Source organism: Oreochromis aureus, linkage group 17 (assembly GCF_013358895.1).
Source record: "Oreochromis aureus strain Israel breed Guangdong linkage group 17, ZZ_aureus, whole genome shotgun sequence".
Classification (NCBI taxonomy): Eukaryota; Metazoa; Chordata; class Actinopteri; order Cichliformes; family Cichlidae; genus Oreochromis; species Oreochromis aureus.
Window position 1 is genome coordinate 34218501 of NC_052958.1, and position 23041 is coordinate 34241541.

Sequence of the window (23041 nt, forward strand, 5' to 3'; positions counted from 1 at the left end):
CCTTTTGCAAAGAGACTTCTGTAGATTCACTAATCCTTTAATGATATTATGGGCTGCAGTTGAAATCCCCAGATTCTTTGCAATTTTGCACTGAGAAACGTTACATTCTTAAATTGTTTGTTTGCGCACACGGTCTTTCATAAAGAGGTAAGCCCCTCCACATCGTTACTCTTTGAAAGTCTCAGCCTCTCTCAGCTTATATTTTTATATGTTATCGTGTTACTAAGATAATTATGTGTGATGTGCACCACCAGGTAATGTAAGCATTAAACAGACTTTACATTTTTTGTTAAACATCTCGATTTATTTAATATAGCGAGATGTTTATTTAATATATAACACATAATATAAGGGTTATAACAATATAACATATTTTGTTGATGTCAAATTTAAATGAGCTCATGATGAAAAACAATAACATTTATTGGTTTCAACATTTAATATGTTCCCTATCCCTAATGATTTGCAAATAAATGCAATCATTTTAGTTAAAATTTGACACAAAGTTTTTAGGGGTTTTTTGAGGGGTTTTTAAAAAAAAAAAAACATTAGGAACCAGTACCAGATGTCATTGCATTTTTCCTTAAGGTTAAACCTTCAAAACAGAGGGGAAAATGCTCCAAACACTGTTGTGCAATAAAAGTAACAAACCTAATCCATAATGCCATCTTTAAAGTTTTAAATTGGAATTAATTCCATGCTTGATGTAAGTTCCAACTCTGGATCTGAAAATCATTTCTATACAAAAGCACATTAAAAAGAGCGAACCACAGACTAATCTTTTCTGAAACATAGCCAGCAGGGGTAATTTCTTGAAGGCCTGATCTGTGTGAAGGTCCAGACTTGGCCTGTGGATCTCACTTTGGCTGGCCCCGGGCTAGAGGATGAGAACCTGGGGAGAGTTGAGATGAGGCTGTCACACTTCCTATAGATCAGTCATTATCACTAATCCAGTCACAGCGCTGGGATCAGCACCAGGCCCATTCATCTAGAACCGTCATTAAAGAGCTAAATGAGAGCTGCCTCTGCTAATGAGGTAATGAGAATTTCTATGTGAGTGTGTGTGTGTGTGAGAGAGAGAGAGACGGTGAAAGAGCGAAACAGGCATTAAGACAAAAGACATAGACATTTACAGATTAAAAATCTGTACAAAATAATAATAATAGTAATAATGAGCTGATTTAGAAGAAAAGACTTTACTGAGTCATCCTGGCGTGTGTGCGAATCAATTTGCAGCTCTCCCATCAGAGGGCTCTTATCATTCACCCACCTCACCCACAGTTCTGTTTACTGCTCTCGCTCGCCACAAGTAAACAAAAGCCAGAGTTGTACTTGTTCGCAATAGCTCTTTAATTTGACACAGCCTCGGATGCATGTATGCAGCTGTTTTCTTCTGTTAATTGCAATACCACCAGGGTAAACATTATTGTCCTATGAGTTATATTCCAGCCCAAAACAAAGCCTTGCATAAGCTGTGTGAAGTGGGGATGCCGTGCTTTGCTGTGTGACACAAATCAATTATTTATGCCTATGAAGCTCCAAAATATTTATCTTGCCTCACGGTATACAAGGCTGAGGCCTCTGAAAACAAATAGACGTTTATATCAAAGGCACACGGGTGTAAACAGCCGAGTGGAAAGACAATGTACGACCACCCGAGGGAGGCGGTGACGCTCGGCGAGAGAAGTTCGGGAAAAGCCTGTCGCTAACTGACAAATGCACATCAAACAAACGGCACATTAACAAAGTTCCTATAGGCTCGTAAAAGAAATGTTTTTAGCACTGATATTAAACATTGATGATGGTTAAATGTTGATATTACATGGGAGATCCTATTATTGTGGTCAGGTTAGAATTACGCAAGACAAAAACACATAAAGTGGAAGCGTAAACAAGCTATGATCACCCGGTACAGGACTGGGGTGGTCTGAAACACACATGGTCACATTAATACAAATGATAGATGAGAAATGTCTCAAGCCCATATGGATCAACTATGTAAACAGTAATAATTCTTTGTAAATATTCAGTTATGGAACACACACACAAATCAAACTGTTTGCAAGCTGCAAAATAGATTCGAAATACATCTGGGGAAAAAATTTGAGAGTGGAAATATTTTTTTCTCTTTGCCTGATTGTGTGATTCAGGTGAAGCAGACAGACCGCGTGGCTAAAAAGGGGTGAAAAAACCATTTGCTGCATGGGAGATACACTTAAAGCTCCCCAGTCATGCCATATCGCTGCCTTCACACGCAGTCTTTTGAGCTGTAAATGAACACTATTTTAAGAAGATGGAATTGCAAAGTTTCAGTTGTGAATTAACCTGTTAGCACCAGGGGTTAAAGTGGTATGAAAGGATCTGGAACTGCCTTCGGCACCTTTAGTTAATCATTGAATCTGATATGCATAATGCTGTCGAGGGAGTTAATTTTTCTGTGGGCTGTGGTTCGGTGTTGCTTCCAGCTGGCAGCATCAAGATACTTGCTTAGGAAGTACTGGCATCCCAGGGCACACTCACATCCTCAGCAAATCCTTTTTCCTTCTCATCACTGTGATGTGTTCATCGTGCAGATGTCAATAAAGTTGTGGTCTCTGTACTTAAGCATCTAGGTACTCCTACTAAAGAGGACCAAGCATAAATAGAGTAATTTTTAATACAGCTTTTCAAACATCTCAACAAATATTAGAAGAAGAGAAAGGAAGAGAGAACAACAGAGGATGAGATGAGAGATTATTTTAAAAGTGAGGACTAGTCAGAAAGTCACATGTGGTAAACAGTAAGTTATAATCTTACATAAAAATGTCCCAATTTCTAACTGATATTGACTCTATACATGAAGAGTTTCTGAAATTATATTTTTTTCATGATGTGAAATGTCTTGCAAATTAAATTAAACTAAATTATACTAATCTTTTATTATTGAAAGGCTATATGAAAATACTACACAGTTTAGTGCCGTTTAGCAAAGGTTAGTTTGCAGCTCTTGGGTGAAGTTTACAGTAATGTACTGTGCTGTGCTGGAACAAGCTGTGGTGTTCATTGTCAATGTAAGGTTACAACAAGTGTAGCAGACATCAATTTAAGATGCTGATTAGATTGACTCAACAAATCTTTTATACTAGATTTACAGCATTTTAGCATCTGCTTATATCTTGCTAAATTCAGTTAGCTAAATCCACAGAAAGCAGTGACTCTCAGAGTAGCAGCACATTCCAGCTGATTACAGTCTGCACACAAAGAAAAAAACTCCTGCCGTGCACAATGAAAATTATTGTGACTTATTTCTAAGTGATTATTTTTCCCACGCATCATCACTATACCCCATCTTGGGCTTTCCCCACCTTGTAAATCCCACCAGTTAGCACCAACTGCTCCTTCCACAACTTTAACGGAAAGTAACTGGTGTAAAATCACATAGAATAAGATGTCTTGAATTAAAGTTACTACATTCCTACTGGAACATATCACTTGCTCCTCAATTACAAGTAAAAATGTAAACATGATTAAGAAGAATACTGAACTTCCCTATCTTTAGTATAGCAGCCAGGAGACATAGTGAGGGGGAAAGTAGCTCAATTAATGTAGAAAATAAAAACTAACCTGCAGTTTAACTGACTGACTCACAAGTTCAATAAAAGTTATGGACAAACAATAGAAATATAGCCAAAGGGAATAGAAAATTATAAAACAGAGAAGTAATGATCATTTATCATAATAATAAACTGAAGTGGCTGAATGAATAACCCTAACTAAAACATATATTTACTGTTTTCTGTTGTTGGTGGTGTTTTTGTGTCTTTTTGTGCACATATGTGTTTTTTAGGTAACAGTTGGCCCCCAACCGATAATGATTCCCTACTGATTGGCGTAGCATCTATTTAAAGTGGTGAATAAAGGGTTGAAATAGCAATAAAATAGTATAAATGGTTCAGATTAATGTTATAATTACAGGTAAATGTCAAACTGAGGAGTTCAGGTCTGGCTTAAAACCAATACAAATGAACACAGGTGAACATGACAGGTAGGGTTGATGAAGGGAGTTCATAAATCCACCTCACATCCTTGGATGAGAAAGACTGGAAACCACTGCTGTTTGCTGCCAGTATTAAAAAGTATAAAATGCAAAATACAGCTTTTTAGTGATTATCAACAAACTATTTTTGAGTCTATATATATAGAGAGAGAGAGATAGTTAATAACTATTAAATGTATTAATGAGTCTATCTGAGGAATACACCTTTATGGGGAGTAACAGGGCAAGAGACCTGCTGAAAAGCCAGTCACAGTAAAATTACGTCATCTGACACACACTTTCACATCAAACATGTGTATTCTTTGATTTTTCAACACAACATCAGCTGTGTTCTTAACACCCTCTGCTTCACGTCCTCCATGCTAATGTGCAAACTTCACACACACACACAAGGTACTCTCCAGCTCTCTGAAGGACTTAATATGTCACACAAGACTCTCCTGGGAACACAAACAGGGACTTAAGCTGTTGAAGTAAGTGGTTTAGGACAAAAGGAGAGTAAACAGAAAGCAGAAGAAGCATACTATAGGTCTACTCATAGCGACTTTCTCTAGTTTGTCCCACACTGGGATCAAGAAATTGTGCAGTCACCCTGTTAAAGTCCTTGCAATAAAAAATCCTTACAAAATTATTTACAGGTCCAAAATAATTTGGAGCCTGGAGTAAAAAATCAACAAACAAACAACAGTATGTATCCTTTAATTGTTTAGGTTTTTACTACAAGAGCATGTAATCACGATGACCAACGTGCACCAAAGCTCCTTCACCTGCTTTCTGTCGTCTCACATGAGGCTAAATAGGAAGGGAACGTGACCTAGTGGCTCATCACCATGCTAAGTGTTTACAAATTGTTCTGGGTCTACTTGTTGGGGGTTGCAGGGAGGCAGCAAGCGGTCAGAATGGGCTGCCATGCGAGAGCTGTTGATCTCTGCATGACACGCCAACCTTATGGTGTTGCACATGGCCGTCCATTAATAAACAAATGAGGGGCTCACTCTGGAGGTCAGAGGAGCTCAGCTGGCCCATTTGCCACAGATCTCTCTCGGCTCACTGGGATCCAGAATGGCCACCCGCCGTGTCTGCCTGTCAGACGGCTGCTAACCTTGTCTTTGGTGACGGGCAGGAGGGCAGGAGAGGGGAAGGAGGGGGCGCGTTAGGGTGGAGACACACAAAGGAGGAGGGGGGCATGAGTTGCCACTGCCCCTCCCTTCGGCTGATTAGTGTGAGTGACAAAGTGGTGCAGAGAGTCCACTTGGGCCTTCATAATAAATCTATCAGGGAGTAATAGAATTCCATCAATCCTTGCTCCTCAGTCTTTCTGCCCTCCCTCCTGCTCCCCAACCCTTAGAGGGGGGTCACCATGTCTGTGTGGTGGCGGTGGGAGCGTGAGGAGGGAGGGGAGGGGGCTACAATCCTCTGGGATTGTACAACTGTTATTATTCAATTACGCTCCCTTTTCTTCTCAGTTAAAAGACCATGATATCATTATCACTTAATGAATATATATAATTGGATCTTGGCCGCCGCTTCCCTCTGGTCTGATGAATACTACTCACTATTCATTCAGCCCCTGCATATCCTCCTCAACTCTGCCTCCATTACAACAGTCTGTGGAGCTGTAGATGATGATGGTGATCATCATCATCATCATCATCATGCTGTCAACAGAGGGAAATTGAAATTATCTGTGTGTTCTTTGAATGTTTAAATGATTAAATGAAAAGTATATTTAAAAAATAATAATAATAATAATTTGGGAGTTTCTGGACAGTGTTTTTTTCATTGTTTTGGTCAATGTGGAAATATAGGTCAGATGTAAAAATGACATTGCAAGTGATCTGGTAAAATTGAGAAACAGAGTAGATAGACTTTTTTTCCCACTCTGAGTATTCCCAAATGAATTTTAACTTAATGAACAAGGATTTCATTGCTGAAGCGATACCTGTGTTCAACATGCAATTATTGCAATTTCCATGTTTTGTTTAATAACCCTGTGACAATTTCCTGTGCAATCGTTTGCAGAAACTCATTAAATCTGCAGAAAGTATCTGAATTTCATCTTCACGATGGCTGCACATGAGGAAAATGTTTGGGAAAAATTCCTGCAACATTAACACAGTATAGATAGAGGGTGGGGGCATTTCTGCAAACGCTACACCTTCAAGGATCCCTTCTATTTAAATGTGACTCCTTGTTGGCGTGAGTGAGGAAAACTCCCAGGGGACATTAAGGGAAGAGGCGAAAAACCTTGATAGCCACAGTCGTGACAGTCATGGTCATCAATACCCTCTCAATCTGTCGGGAAACAGTGAAAGAAAGGGGGGTAAAGATGGTGATGAGAAACACTAAAAACATTGATTTAGCATTTGTCCACTTCATTTAAAGTGAGACAAGGGGGCGACAAGGACCAGAGGGGTCTTTGAAGAGGCGAGATCAGGGAGTGTTTAGCCTCCTCCCATTCAGATGTCACCCTCTTGTTGGAAACCAAAAGCAACCGTCCCTCCCCTCCACATTGTTGAGGGTAAATGTGGCATAGCAGGGGCTGAGCATGTCTGTATAAATCAGACATGGAGATTGTGTGAGGCGATGGGAGCGTGTGCATGTGTGTGTGTGTGTGTGTGCGCTACGAGGAGGCCGGCACATTCATGGATGCGTACACCGTCATTAATCCTGCTTAAAGAAGACAGTGTTGGCAGAGTGGCAGCACCCCAATCCAGCTGCTCCCCCCGCAGAGACACATCAGACACCCTATATGACCCCCACCCGAGCACGCTCGCTCCCATATTCCTGCTAGTCACCCGCTCATTCAACCCACCTCCTCACCCCTCCGTAACCATCAGTTCAGCCTTCTCCACCTTTGCTCGCAGCCTTAATTTTCCATCACTCCCCCCTGCCACCGCCCGCCACCCAAAACCCAAAACCCCATTCTCACTCACTCACCCATCCTTGCCATACATCACTCCAAATTAAATTTACATTAGGCCCTCCTCTATCAAAGAAGCCAAAAGAGAAGCAGAGAGGGAATGAGATCGAGGGGCTGACATCATTACCCGGCAGCAGAGCACATGACCGTCATCTATTAAACCCTTTTATACACATGTCTCAGGATTTTACCAAAGTTCATGCATACCTAAGTGCAAGTTTACGTTAAAAATTAAACGCTCTTTTAGGAGGACAAAGGAGTTTCTGAACTGTTGACTTTGAGAGGGGCTTTATAACCTCTAACCATGGATGTCTAGCATTGCTATAGACAGCCCCTTCCCTTCTTCTCTTCGATCACTTTTTCCTTCTTCCTATGGCTGCTGCTGCCTTTTCCTCCAGTGGTTAGGCGGCAGTGAGTTGACTGTCCGTATATTAGCAAGATTTTTTTTTCCTGACGTAAAATAACAGCTCGTGGCTACCACGATGTAGGCTTCAGTCAGTTTAACATCCCTCTGGTGTGTCCTGTTTCTCTTTCATATGATAGGTTTTTGTTCCATTCTTTGAGGATGTTTTCTCATCCAGTGTGTTTAAAAACCCTCTGTTGGTCATACAAGTAAACTATCAAAAGACAGTGTCTATTGCAGAAACCTTGTCTCTGGACTTTAACAGCCTTTTTAGTTGTACTGAATTTCTCAGCATATAACTGAAGGTCCATGGAGATTTTTTTATTGTAAAAAAGAAAAAAGAAAAAAGTCCATACCTGGAAGGTCTTTTTTCTGAACCTTTGAGGCAGGGTATATTTATAGCTATGTCAGGTATGCCAGCTAGCTAGCTGTGCCTCTTGTTTTGCTGTTAAAGAAAAACCTGACACTGTTTTCTCTTGTTTTCCTTCATTGTGCTGCTGTGCTGCTTCATACAAATCCCTGCAGATGTTCTCAGTTATATGTTCTTATCTCTAAGACTCTTTACTTACTTACTTACTTTACTCTCTTTATGTATGGCTACCACTTGACAGGTTGTTGGTTCACAAACTCCAGCTCCTCCAGTCCACGTGTCAGAGTGACTCTGGGTAAGACCCTGAAATCAAAGCATCACAGTATGAGCATGTATGTGATTGGTATAAAAATTAGACACACACATTCATATTGTTAAATGGCATTACAAGGTGTGGCATAAACAAAATCTGTGGAACTTACAGGTAAATGTAGGGACAATTGTGGACACTATATGTACTACACCATCCAAGCACCACCACTCTTCTAAGGTCAAGGAGACCTTTTTCAACCAGTAGTCAGGACAACACCTGTTGTGTGTACATGTGAAAAGGGGACAGTGTCCTGTAACTGTTCAGAGGTCATGTGTACAGCCATAGCTGAAACCCCAGCCTTCCACAGAAAAGGAAATCCAGGGTAATTTAAGATCGTAAAACTACAATGAGACCTACCACAAAAATTTCATTAGATTTTCTTTTTGTTATGTTTCAATCCAGTTCAATTAAACTTTATTTATATAGCAACAATTCGCAACAACAGTTACCTCAAACAATTTATACTGTAAGGCAAAGACACAACAGTATTACAGAAAATCCCAACAATCAAGTGACTGCATATAGTAATCATTTAGCTGTTGCTTTTTAAAACAAGTGAATGCCCCCTTTGCCTAACATTTGTCAGCCTCTAGTTTTGGAAATGTAGGGCTAGCCTTCAGTTCTCTGGAAAGCTTTAAGACATTTGTTTTGTTGTGTGTAAATATGGCTAATGTGCTGCAACATAGCAACTATGGTATCTAACGTCATGTCATTAACTGACTACACAAAACTGCAAAATGACATATCTTTACCATTTTAGAGCTAAAACCAAAGTTCTCACACAATAAATACAAGAAGCCACCCTACAAGAAGATCTTTGGCTGCACGGTCATATTAAACATTTGTAATTCATTACGATGCTGCATAACAACATGAGTAGTTTTTCATTACCTCGCGATGTGGCCCTGTCACATGTTCGTGTGCTGCTTTGTATGAGGTGTATAATGTAATTTCCCGTTGTCTATCATGTCATGTCCTATTGTGTCAGACTGGGTTGCACTTTGTCGCGCAGCATTATACTACAGCATGTTGTGTTGTGCTCTCTCGTCTCAGTCTATATCGGTGATGTATTAGGACAGAGTGTTACCTCCCCTCACCGTTGGGGATATATTTGCATTGGAGCGTCTGAAAGCAGCTGGAGTGAACCAGCTCAGTAAAGGCACCTGAGTGCTGAGCGCTTACTCTTTAATTGCTTCATTATCGTCTGTGCTAATCCCTCTCCAATTTCGACACTCTCATTTTCCACACTAATTTGTCCCGGTCCCTCTCCAGTTCTCTGCTCTCACAGTCCGCAGCGCTATGGCACCTATTTGCTTTCCAAGGCAATGATAACAATTAATGCAGCAGTTGGCGGCGCTTGTTTCATATAAACCTGTTTTAGCCGACTGAACAAGAGGTTGCTGATAAACAGACTCTGGAGCCAAGGCGCAGAGCTTCACAGCACCATTTGTTTCTCTAATTATGCTTTAATTACAACTGTGTATGCTAATACACTAAACATTTGCATAGAACATTCACACAACTTTCTGCTTTCTGTTCAGGAGCGAGCGCTGCAGAAGCAAGAAGACAGCAAAAGTAGCGGCGCTTATTGAAAGAGGCCCACACTGTGTTAAATTACGTATGGGAATTGTTTGGAATAAAAAACAGTGCCACAGTTCTCTCTGACAAACTGTTTATCTTATATTGTTAGGTAACAGCAAACAAAGTCGGACTGATTACAAAATTAGGTGTCAATTTATTCCTTAAGCGGAAAACACTGTATTGTATTTTGCAGTAATAAAAACAATTTTAAAACGCTCTTGACAGATGTGTGTGTGATGATGTTTTCACAAATTATTCTCCCTGCATTAAAACATTTCTGCAGCAGGATGACACTAGCCTGCGTCGTGAAAAACAAACAAACACATAATTGCAATTTCCTGGATGGTGTCACGTTTTAAAGCCGTAATTAACCCTTTAGTGTCGTTCTGCAACATGCAGCTAAAGTCTGTTTGGCAGAAATAGCTGCTATTAGTCAGATGTTCTCTGCTGCCTTTATTTGTTCACAATTAATATGCAGAGAAAAAAAAAACAGAAAACATACAAATATGACAGTTTAAGTCATATAATGCACACAGCCTATATTTATGCCCTAAAACTTTAATTACAAAATGCTTACTTTTTAGTGCAACATATGTAAAACACACAAAACTTGCTGGGATGGATGTGATATTTACCATGAATCAAGAATAAATTAAGAACACTTAAGAACACTTTTGTCTGTGCAAAATAGTATCATAATAGTAAAGTAACAGCTACAGACCAACGTCTTACTTTGTTGGTCTGTAGGAACTTTCCAGGTGACCATTTCCAGTTAATGTTTCCAAAAGAATTGTTCTACAAGCAGACACAGAAGGGAGAGGTGATGGAGCTTCCGAGAATGATGTTTATGATCATTTTGTTAGGTGCTTTTTGTCAGACTCAATATAAAAGGTGCTTGAATCGAACAATGGTGTGCAGTCTGGGAGCAGATATAAACTCTGAATTTGACAGTAACAACTCATCTGAATTAAGGAGTTGGCTAACAAGGTATATTTCTTTATTGAGCCAGTTTTGGATAAAAAGTGACTTATTTTTATATTTGTTATCATTGCTGTATAACATTTATAGGGTGATAGATTGTGTTTGTAGAAATGTTACTTAGCTTCATAATATCTGTTTGTGAAAAAAGAGAATGGAAAAGATAGATAAACTTGTAAAGTTAGATAAACTGAAGTTACATTGTATTAAAGCGAAAAGGTAAAGAAATGAAGAGGTATAGCATCCCAAACAGAACCTGTTTTTTTTAGGAGATTTTGAACATATTTAATTTTAAAAGTGATATTAAGAGTTTCTTGCTAGTATTGGGCGACAATGGGGAATAAAGTGTAGACTTGATATTTTTAACATGGTGTTAATGTCATGAGAGGCTCTACGAGGGGAGTCAGGTTTTAGATGTAACCCATTCACCAGCTGATTTTTAAAGATTCAACATGTCTTGAAGTTCCAGCCTTCAAAAGAACTGGGAGGTGTGTTGACCCAAGATCTAAAACCTGCGGACACCGGCCCTCGTGGACGGAAGGGTCACCTCAGGAGGAGTTAACCCATTCCGCTTACATTTTAAAGACCTGAGTTGCGGATAAAATCAGGAAGCATGCGGATCCATCCAAAATCAAAAGGCGGATCCATCCGCTTAGGAAAAATGGAAAAATGGGAACAGCTGAAAGTTAATGTCCTAAAAGGAAATAATTCAATCCAAACCGTGATACTTTCCTGAACCCATAACAGAGAAACTTGAAGAATATACCATGAAGAAGGTGCCTAAAACTAGCGAGAGACTAAAAACAAAAAGACAAAAACAATCTGGGTTGCCACCATTCTACATGTGTAATGCTTTGGTAATGAATGTAGTCAAACTTTGATCATTTCAGTTCACTGATAATAATGCTGAAAGTGTCGGTTGGCTCCAGTTTTCATGAGACATAAAGCTCTTCACTGAAACTCGAAATGACTGAAATGCATTCTGAAGGCTCCAGGTCCGAATTTTCAGATGTCCACTCTTTCTAAACCATTCATCCAGTTTTGATGAAATTGGGTTTATATTGGAATTTAATCAAACATGAAATACAGTTGTCAAAATTCAAATCTTACTATCCGTATTTGACCTTCTGACCTCCACCATGACCTTTGTGGTTAGTAGTAGGAAATCTATACTGCTGCTAAGTAAAATTACATGTTTATTAAAGAATATTAAAATATCCCACAATTAATATTTCTCCTTTTCTTTCAAAATATCCTATTGAAGTACCATGGATTTATACTTGCGAAATGCATGACCTTGTGTGTCCTCTAATGTTGCCCTACATTGTTAAATAATTAAATAGCTTTGGTTGTGGAGAAATCCAAAGACAAACATGTTGCCTAGCCATGAAACAACATGTCAACAAGCAATTATTTAATGTCTCATATTAAGTCTTCTCTATGTAGAATGTCTTTTAGGAGCTCTGGAGATCTCACAGAGTTCTCAGCGGGTAGAATTTGTTTCATCAGTGTTGAATTAGCACCAAATGTTAAATCCATCAGCTGATGATGTCCATAGGATATGGCTGAAAGATCCAGAAGACTCACTAAACCTTAAAGAGAGATTATTTTATCAACCAGTATTCTGTTCTATTCTATTGCTCTGACTGTATCACTGCTACTCTCTGCTCGAGCCAGGCATTCAGCTAAACACGTAACTTAACTACATCATCATTAACATACAAATGACCTGCAGTTATCCTGTTATTAGGCCCCCCAAATGCCACCAAATGCTAAGAAACCCCCATTTACAGATAAGTAACCCAGCCAGCCCTGTTAAGTAATTCCTCGCCATGCCATTTTGGCTAAAATCGAGGCATTTAATTGGTCGTTAAGAGGTATGTTTCTCACTGTTAAGGTTAGTGGTAGAGGGGAGGATAATGATAGTAGTAGATGATTGAAAAAGTAGACTACACACTGACAAGAAACACACAAATTCAGTGGCTGTATAGCAGTAAATACAACACATATCCCATTCACGGCACAGTCATGGTTCACTATAGGATGATCTCATAGTCAGCAACTGACTCAGTCCACCATCAACAACACAGTCAAGTGACTGTTTCTGTCACTGTTTCTCAGAAGAACATGCTAGGCTTTATATACAGCTCACACCTTCTGGGAAATTTGAGATGATTTCATTCCCATTCATCCTCAATATTTTCTGTTGTTAAAAAGAACGGTAAATTTTATATACCATATTTTAATTATTTTAGCTATAAACTTCAAAAAAAGTTTCGATTCATGACAGACGTTATCAGTCATCTGGATTGACTGACCAAATAATCACATCCAGGTCCATTTATTGGCTGTTCTGCAGCTTTCATTCAGGCATTCGACACAATTCTCCCGAACTGATGGTGGTTTTTCCAACATTCATATGTCGGAATTCATATTCCGAGTGCCCAAAGACCTTTTTTTTGTATTTGCTTAAATTTTGGATTCATTGTTACTTTCTTTACTTTTGAAACAGCTGTTCAGAAAAAACATATTATTGAATTTGCAGGGTTACTTTTTATGCCATGTTTAGTGTAAGAATTAAGAATGTTTAGTATTTGTTTGTTGGTAATTTCCTGTTTTAATTTGATAGTGTTTACTTCCTGTCTGTCTGACTATCTTCCCTTGTGTTAAATACGTACCTGTGTCTCCTCCCCTCCTGTTTCTGATCCCCAACTAAAGTAAATCCGGTCCTGTCCTCCTCTTCTTCTTTGGCAGTTTGTCTGTGATAGCTCCCTGCTTTGCTGCCTCATTTTGGGTTCAGGTTGGCATTTGGGGACACACTTCTTGAACTTCCCATGACAGAAAAGATGTATTGTGGTTAAAACCTGCAGATTATCTACTTGCTTGTGGGGTGAGTAGTTTCCATTACATATTTACAATTAACAACAGCATTTTAATTGGTGCAGAACATTTTAAGGATTTAATAATCTAAAACCATTATCTGCAATACCACAGCAGTTATCGTCAAGGTGTTTTGTTTCTGAGGTTTAAAGTCTGTGTACTTTCAATACAGGGAGTGCAGAATTATTAGGCAAATGAGTATTTTGTCCACATCATCCTCTTCATGCATGTTGTCTTACTCCAAGCTGTATAGGCTCGAAAGCCTACTACCAATTAAGCATATTAGGTGATGTGCATCTCTGTAATGAGAAGGGGTGTGGTCTAATGACATCAACACCCTATATCAGGTGTGCATAATTATTAGGCAACTTCCTTTCCTTTGGCAAAATGGGTCAAAAGAAGGACTTGACAGGCTCAGAAAAGTCAAAAATAGTGAGATATCTTGCAGAGGGATGCAGCAGTCTTAAAATTGCAAAGCTTCTGAAGCGTGATCATCGAACAATCAAGCGTTTCATTCAAAATAGTCAACAGGGTCGCAAGAAGCGTGTGGAAAAACCAAGGCGCAAAATAACTGCCCATGAACTGAGAAAAGTCAAGCGTGTAGCTGCCAAGATGCCACTTGCCACCAGTTTGGCCATATTTCAGAGCTGCAACATCACTGGAGTGCCCAAAAGCACAAGGTGTGCAATACTCAGAGACATGGCCAAGGTAAGAAAGGCTGAAAGACGACCACCACTGAACAAGACACACAAGCTGAAACGTCAAGACCAAGAAATATCTCAAGACTGATTTTTCTAAGGTTCTATGGACTGATGAAATGAGAGTGAGTCTTGATGGGCCAGATGGATGGGCCCGTGGCTGGATTGGTAAAGGGCAGAGAGCTCCAGTCCGACTCAGACGCCAGCAAGGTGGAGGTGGAGTACTGGTTTGGGCTGGTATCATCAAAGATGAGCTTGTGGGGCCTTTTCGGGTTGAGGATGGAGTCAAGCTCAACTCCCAGTCCTACTGCCAGTTTCTGGAAGACACCTTCTTCAAGCAGTGGTACAGGAAGAAGTCTGCATCCTTCAAGAAAAACATGATTTTCATGCAGGACAATGCTCCATCACACGCGTCCAAGTACTCCACAGCGTGGCTGGCAAGAAAGGGTATAAAAGAAGAAAAACTAATGACATGGCCTCCTTGTTCACCTGATCTGAACCCCATTGAGAACCTGTGGTCCATCATCAAATGTGAGATTTACAAGGAGGAAAACAGTACACCTCTCTGAACAGTGTCTGGGAGGCTGTGGTTGCTGCTGCATAATGTTGATGGTGAACAGATCAAAACACTGACAGAATCCATGGATGGCAGGCTTTTGAGTGTCCTTGCAAAGAAAGGTGGCTATATTGGTCGCTGATTTGTTTTTGTTTTGTTTTTGAATGTCAGAAATGTATATTTGTGAATGTGGAGATGTTATATTGGTTTCACTGGTAAAAATAAATAATTGAAATGGGTATATATTTGTTTTTTGTTAAGTTGCCTAATAATTATGCACAGTAATAGTCACCTGCACACACAGATATCCCTCTAAAATAGCTAAAACTAAAAACAAACTAAAAACTACTTCCAAAAACATTCAGCTTTGATATTAATGAGTTTTTTGGGTTCATTGAGAACATGGTTGTTGTTCAATAATAAAATTATTCCTCAAAAATACAACTTGCCTAATAATTCTGCACTCCCTGTAAATGTGAAATTATGAGTCTTACATCAGGACAGCGCTCAAAATAGTCTAAAACACAAAAAATCTTCACAGGGACCCTAAAAAGTATGTCTGAATTTTTTTCTTTTCTTCGTAGCCCACAACAGTCAGATCGATATATGTTTGCTGACCTAACCTCTCTGCCTGTCCAAGCAGGAAATCTAAAAGCTATGAAGCAGCTCATCTGGACCGAAGTGTAACCTCTGACCTTGAGTGCGGCAAAGGCATCTTCACTCCACAGTGCCCAGAGCTCCAGAGCAGTAAACACTAACTGGAAGTTGTTGCACTTGTCACAAGGTTGCTGGGAGCTGACGCCTACCGCTTTTCTCTGTTGTTCTTTGCCTTTTGCAGTGCTAGAGTGCAAACACAGTGTGTATGTTGCTGGAGGCTGGAACTTGCAGGCAATTTAGGAATTTTAGGAGATTTTTTTCTGTTTTTTTGACAAATTATAAAAAAGCAGACTTTCAGCTTAATTGTTGAAGTGTTAGCTTTGTAGCTTGAAGTATATCAGACTTGTTGTGGATGTGCAACAGCAGTCAAACACTGGATATTCAACAAATCAAATAAGGATAAATGAGGCAGATCATTCATGCATAGGTCACTCACTTGGAATCAGAATACTTTATTAATCCCTAAGGAAACTATGTAATTCATGCACTCATGAATAAAGCAAGTAGTATAGAAATAGACTTGGTCAGACATACATTAAGGGAACCTTAACCTAATCAAGGAGAATAATGTCATCACCCTAAAATGAAACTGTAAATATTTCCTCTGGAGTGTAACGCTGTAGGAGTACAGCAAGCATTTAATCAGGTCTTCTATTTTGGCTTCATCTCTTGGTTCTGTCATCAAAATTGAGATAGCGATACTGAGGAGGACAAGAGAATCAACAGTGAAAACAGAACAAATAATATTTCCCTCTCACATCATCTATCTGACAGAAGGCAGCAAAAGAAAAAGAAGAAAAGGGAGAGAAAATAGGAGAAATCTCAGTCTGCCCGCCAATCTTTCATTCGCTCCGCTCTCATCCATCCTGGATGCACCTCTTAATTTGGTCCTGCCACAGACTGGGCAACAGAGACCTTCAGCCATTGGAAACAAATGGTCTGGCCAGGGAGGGGCAACAACTCACAGCCAGCACTGCAAAACTACTCAGCTGCTGGGGTTTACTTTGCATTATAGGAGTGGATTTTGAAACCTGTTAGTATCCCTGTTTTTAGAAGTCCATCTGCTGATCCATGACTAGGACTACACTAGCAGACTTGCAGTTCAAAAAAAGATTAGCTCAACACCGAAGTGCGTTTTGGGATCATGTTATTGGCAAAGGTTGACCCAGCCTTACACTAAACTACTTTAAATCACAGAAATCACTATTATGACTGAGATAAACAAAAGGTATTGCAGCTGGCAACTGCCAGTTTCGAAAGATAAATTAAAAGTTGTGACTAGCATATATGCTAAGCTACCTAGCATTCAGAGACAGGCTGCTGAATCAACTTTCCAGTTGACCTGCTGAGTCTTATGTAGGTACCCGATGCCAATAAACTATCTAGTAGAAATAAATGTACAGGACTGGACTTACCTGCCCAGGGATTGTGGATGAAAATTAGCTAGTAGCTAAATCTGATGCAATGCATTAAGATTAAGAAAGCAATTAATTCAAAATCTCATCAGAAGATGATAAAGATTTCCAACACCTGCAGATGTATAACTGCGTCATGGCCACGCAAACATACAGGCAAGGCCATCAAATACATTCTTTAAGTTAGGAGTAAAAGTCATCTCACGGTAAATATTGTAGGATATATGTGTATGTACCCTATCTCCCCCTTAACATTCGCCCAATCTGAATGAAACTCAGATTGGCCCATACATAACTTAACAGTATACGGGGCAGAAATCAGAGCTAAATACCCTGGTCATCAGTACCAGACACTTTATTAGTGGAATTATGAAAATGAAATTATTTAACAGATAAAGCAGGATACACACTATAAACTGACCACTGAGAGAAACTGTGAAACAAATTTATAAACATAACTTTACGTGTCTTAAAGCAAGCCCTAAGAAAACATCTAATAGATGTTCATGTGTAGAACATCTTTTAGACTTCTGTGACCAAATACTGAGTTGTCCCTTAGTGACAGATGACCTCGGGTTGGAGCAGCAACAGAAATCTTTGGATGGCAGCTTTAACTGTCAAATATAGTTCAAGTAAATCATTCGAATTTATGATTAATATGAAAGGAGAATTTAATGTGGTAAACCTCACATATTTTGGCAGATGACACAGGCTGACAGACAAAAAGAAGAGAGGAGAAAGGCTTCAGTCAAGTCTTTTTACAGTAACTTCAGTGTATTGTAGTGAAGAGCAGAGTAGCCACATGGTGACATTTGTGACTCTATCGATGTCAACCTAATTTTACTGTGAAACCAGAAGCCCCGTGTCATCCTCATGTGAGAGTTGAGTAAGAGGCCTAGAATACACTGGGGAGATGATACCGCACACATGCACACATGCACACATGCAAAAAGGAAAATGAAAAAAACACTGAAATTCGTGCATGTAAGTGAAACGATAACTACATTATGTGTACAAACACATACAGTGACAGGTATTTATAAATGTATAATAGTGGTGTGGATGATGGCATACACCCAACAGACACAAGCAGAGGCTGAACTTGGTGGCTGTGAGGGATCATGGGGCAGATGCCAACTGAATGGACCGTGTTGGTGTGACTAGTGAGAGGACATATGAGTCCCCAGTGGATTCTACAAGAGAACAGGGCATTGACACAAGGTGGCAGATAGCTACTGGTCACTAGCTCCAGCTCTGTTCTGTAGAAGTGTTGCTCAAATGAGATATCACTCTCAGTATTTTTTAAGGGACTATAGAAGCCATCGGCGTAACTTTGTGCTGAACATTGGGGGGGTCAAGATCTCTGTCTAAATAAATAAATAAATCTGGGTTAATTCCCAGATGCTTAAACAAGCAACTATTTTGTTGGTAATAGCCTATTTATGCAAGATAATTCATAATTTTATCGGGGGGGCGTTGGGTATACTGGTTGGGTCTGATTATTGGGGGGGGTCATAACCCCCCTAACCCCCCTGGAAATTACGCCCTAGATAGAAGCCAACAGAAATGTACAACATGTGCTTCATTGGTCCACTGTTTAAAAATCTATACAACTAGTTGCCTGTAAAATTTGGCACACACTACAAAAAAACACACCGACTGGCCACTTTATTTGGTACACAATTCTAATACTGGCTTTGGTCCCTTTGCCTTGAGAACTGGTGGTTAATTCTTCACGGCTCAAATTCAACAAAGTGCTGGAAACATTCCTCAGAGATTTTGGTTCATATTGACATGATGGCATCACAGATATGCCAGCTACACACCCACAATAAGAATCTACCGTTCCACCACATCGCAAAGGTGCTCTATTGGATTGAAGTCTGGTGACTGTTAAGATCAGGTCATTTGAGTACAGCGAACTCATTGACATGTTCAAACAATTATTGTGAGGTGATCTGAGTTTTGAGGCACAGTGTACCCATAAAAATATAGCCATGATTACCAGCAATATTTAGGTAGTTGTGGTGTTTAAATGATACTCAGTTGGTACAAAGGGACCCTCAGTGTGCCAATAAAATGCAACTAATTTCTCACAGGCACTGATTTTCCGATCTTCCGCTGTCTGGTTTTGGTGAGCCACAGGTATGAACTGTAACCTGTTTTCTGTTCTCTGCTGCTAAAGAACGTCTTCTTTGAGGTTGAACATGTGCATTCAGAGATGTTTCGTTGCATATCTTGGTTGTAACAACTAGTTATCTAGTCAGTAATCTTCCTGTCAGCATGATGCAGTCTGGCCATTCTCCTTTGATATCAGGCATCAACAAGGTGTTCAGAAAGTCTAAAGTTTTTACCTGAACCTGAACACTCAAACAGAAGCTAAAGATGTGGTTGCCATATTGGCGTGTAAGATTGTGAGTGTGTAACAAGAAGAAAGGAGGTAGACCGTGTATGCTCCTTGGTTCCTGTCAGACGTCCACACAGCCGGTTTATCAACGCTTGGCAATTTAACCAACTCTGCTAATTTCACAACGTGTTTAACACACACTATTAATTAGCAGTTTGTGTTAGGGTAGGTTTCTTATCTCTTTACTGGTAAATTTAGCAGCTGGTCCGTAAATTTTGATTTAATTTAACTTAAAATGCTTTGGTCAAAAAATAGTCTGTCAACACAGCACAGAGAAATAAAACTGGCCTCTGAAACTGTAGGGTTTTTGTAGCCTGTAACAGCTCTTATTTGATTTCTCTAAGTTTAGCCTCAGCCAGTGTAATTGCATTTCCTTTACTTCTTGGATAGTTATAAATAAATTGGGTCTTCAATTTATTAATGCATTATTGTAACATGCTACTGATCTACAAACACAACAGGTTGCCCATCATTTGAGATGATAATGATCCGCCACAGCAGCTCACCTCTCAGATGTTATGCTGCTAAGATAATTAGATTGTACCGGAGTTGTGCTTGGACTGCAGCAGTAGCATATAGAGGAATTCCTGTCAGATGACTTAAGTTTCTGACAAACACAATTTAAGGTAACTGGAAGCGTCTTTGAAATAAATCAGATGTTTACAGAGCAATTCATCTGCTAAATTGAGGGAATCTTGGGACAATAACAAAGGGTCATGTAAGTGTAAGCACACTGGGTTCGCTGTGAGCAGCACAGCGAAGGTTTGTGATTTAGCCTGGTGATGTTTTATACCACTATTTCATTTGGACAGATAAATTAACAACATTGAAGTCTTGCACTTTTACTGGTTTTCTGAGGAATTTGGGGAGTTATCTGCGCACCATCTACATCAATTTGTTTTAGGAACTTAGTGATTAGGCAAGATTCCAGTTTACGCCAACACTTGATGAGTACATGCGAATGTGTGCCTATACACTGTAAGAACTGGATATTTGACCTCTAAACTGCCAACTGAACTAACGAAGTGGAGACTGTAGTACAATAATGGTACTCCAAGCTCTGCGAAGCTCTGATTTGTAGGCGCTACGCGAGGTTTGTCAGACACACATACATGTTGTCAAAAATATGTGGAACAACTCGCAATGTTGACTATTATTGTTCATGTTTGCACAATTCTCCATTGGCCTACGCATTGCTGTTGAGTGATGACTTAGTTGAATTCCCATAAACCTTCTCCTTGTGTAGCCAAAGGGTTACTCCGACAGACACAAATTTAGGATTGTGAATCTGGCTTTAGCCAAACACATAGTTTTCAAACATCCAAGTTTGCATTCCACTCCGCATATGCAATAGTGTTTTTCCTGCTGGCAACAACCGCTCCTTCACGGACAGCCTGTAGATTGTACAGTATGATAGCGATGACAAATAAACTCAGTATAGAAGGGTAAATAATCAAAAATGATGCTACTCTTAAGACCAATGTTATATCTACCTGTGGTAATACATATACACAGACATGAGTTGCTAGGACAGTTGTGTGTGTAATAGACACACATTACATGACTCACACCAACACGGTCCATGCATTATTTGCTTTGTGGATTACTATTTTAGTGATCCAATATCGAAGTTAAAATGGGGTGAAAATACACTCTTTCCTTTATTATTTACATCTAAGGAAAGTCTGTATGTTCCATCTATCATGAGTGAGTTTCTACATGGAGGATCTAAGAGGACGGGACGAAGACAATAATATGGAGGACAGCAAGAGGTTTAAATGAGCCTGCTACGATTTTTCAGAAAGTGAAAATAAAAGTACTACACAAAGTGATATGGGAAGGAATTACACTGATGAGTGTTGGGTGATGTTTCCAGCAAATCTTGCCTTTCCTGTGCGCCATGTCACATTCTACTCTGAAGATTGCCAGTTAATTACCGTCCAAGAAGACCTCAATGAGAAAACAACAAAAACAGCCAGCCAGCATAACCTATGACCATTTAGAAACAAATGCAGCTGGATACTACTTTCTGATAAAAGCACAATCTAAAGCTTGAACATGGACCTGGATCTTGATTTTTTTTAATTTTTTTTTTTGTCTTGCATAGGCAGAGAACAAAGGTCTGTCCCAGAAAGACGCTTTAACAAAGTTCGAGTCTGTTCCTGATTAACCCTGAGATGGGAAACTGGTTTGCTACCCACCCCCGTTGAGTTAAGCATGTCCAATGGGCTCCAGTTCCAAAATTCACCAGTGTAACCAAAAAGTAAAGATCAGAACCTCAGTTTTAAGTCTGTCTGACGATTTGCAGCCTTTGTTTTGTTTTATAATTGTTTTAAACTATATTTTGTCTGATTTAAAACTCTTAAAGTTGTTTCAGCTGCACCACAATCACTCTTACTTGGTTACAACATTGATGAGAATCTTCTAAATCTTCACTCTTGTGTGTTTTATTTAAACAGTGATCACTACAGTAAAATACAGTTTTGTTCAGAAGTTTACCTAACCTCAATATGGGCAAGAATATCATGGTAATTTGGTGAGTTTAATGATTTCTTTGAACTCTTCTTTTCTCAGGGTGGAATGATTGTACAGCATACATCTTTAATGACAGAAATAGAATATATGGTATTTAGAGTATATATAATATATACATTTTCAATCCTGTACCAGCTGCCAAGCATGGAGGTGGTAGCATCATGCTCTGCAGCAGTTTTGTTGCCAGTGGTACTGGTACTTTACAAAGTATATCTAATAATAAAGAAGGAGGACTACCTCCAAATTCTTTAAGTTAGGAGGTTGTGGAAGAGATAAAACAGGCTGACATCAAGTTTCTGCGGTGATTTTCCCATAGCCCTCACTGCAACCCCATTGATAACTTGTGGAGCAGATCTGTGCAGGGAAACCAACCAATTTTAATGAATTCAACCAGTTCTGAAAAGAAGTGTGGTCAAATATCAAGCCAGAATTATGTCAGGAGGTTTTATTTTTTATGGCTAACAAAAGCATCTGGTTGATTTTCTTTATTTGCTAAGGAACATTTACAGAAAAAAACCCAAAAAATGAGATTACCAATCATCTGAATTGGCTCCAATTCAATAACGCAGTCACTCAGATCACCTGCAGAACACCCACTGAGTTTATACTACATCAGATTAATGTCTCTCTAGATAGGCATGAAAAGCTGCACATACACAGAGATTAAGGGTTGATCCAGAATTGAACCATTGTTGGTTTATGTGCACGGAAAAAAAGTAATATGAGACTTTCTTGTTCTACTTTTTTTCTATTTTAAACAGAGTAATGTCCCGTAAGACCACAAAATCATAAAACTGAAATTCACTACATATCAGGCTCTTAGACCCATAGCTTATCACCATCACAAGTTTGTTTGCTTTCAGTGTTTTTCCGAGACAGGCTTTCCATTTTGTGCTTGATAACATTGCGTTTTTCATGACTAATAAATCTATACTCGCGATTATGTTAACGATAAGCAGTCCAAAATAAATCACTAATGTGGTCATAAAGTGTTAAGCTAATACTTGCTGTGCTGCCCTCGAGATGACGCTACAGATACGGAATCTGCAACTTCTCGACACAAATGAGAAAGAAAAGGCGGGATCATGTATGGTTCCAAAACAGAGCGGATAATTTATCCACAGTGGAACTGGATGCGTTGAATCAGATTTCCTTCTCTTTATTATTCATTGTGAATTGTTAGCTGTGCATAGAGAGCTCTCTTAGCGTCTTTCTTTTTCTATTCAGTTGACATTCCTGACGGGGGGAAAATCCAGAATTCATAATGAAGTTCAAAACATTACATATGC

General features: G+C 39.4%; 1 long non-coding RNA gene across 1 annotated transcript; it reads right to left on the reverse strand.

Moving 5' to 3' along the window:
• Positions 1-520: 520 nt before the first annotated feature.
• Positions 521-8983, reverse strand: LOC120433820. Its single transcript, XR_005608788.1, has 4 exons — positions 8937-8983; positions 8155-8261; positions 7940-8035; positions 521-892 (listed from the first exon to the last, which is right to left on the reverse strand). It is a non-coding gene; the product is annotated as an uncharacterized LOC120433820 (long non-coding RNA).
• Positions 8984-23041: the final 14058 nt, after the last annotated feature.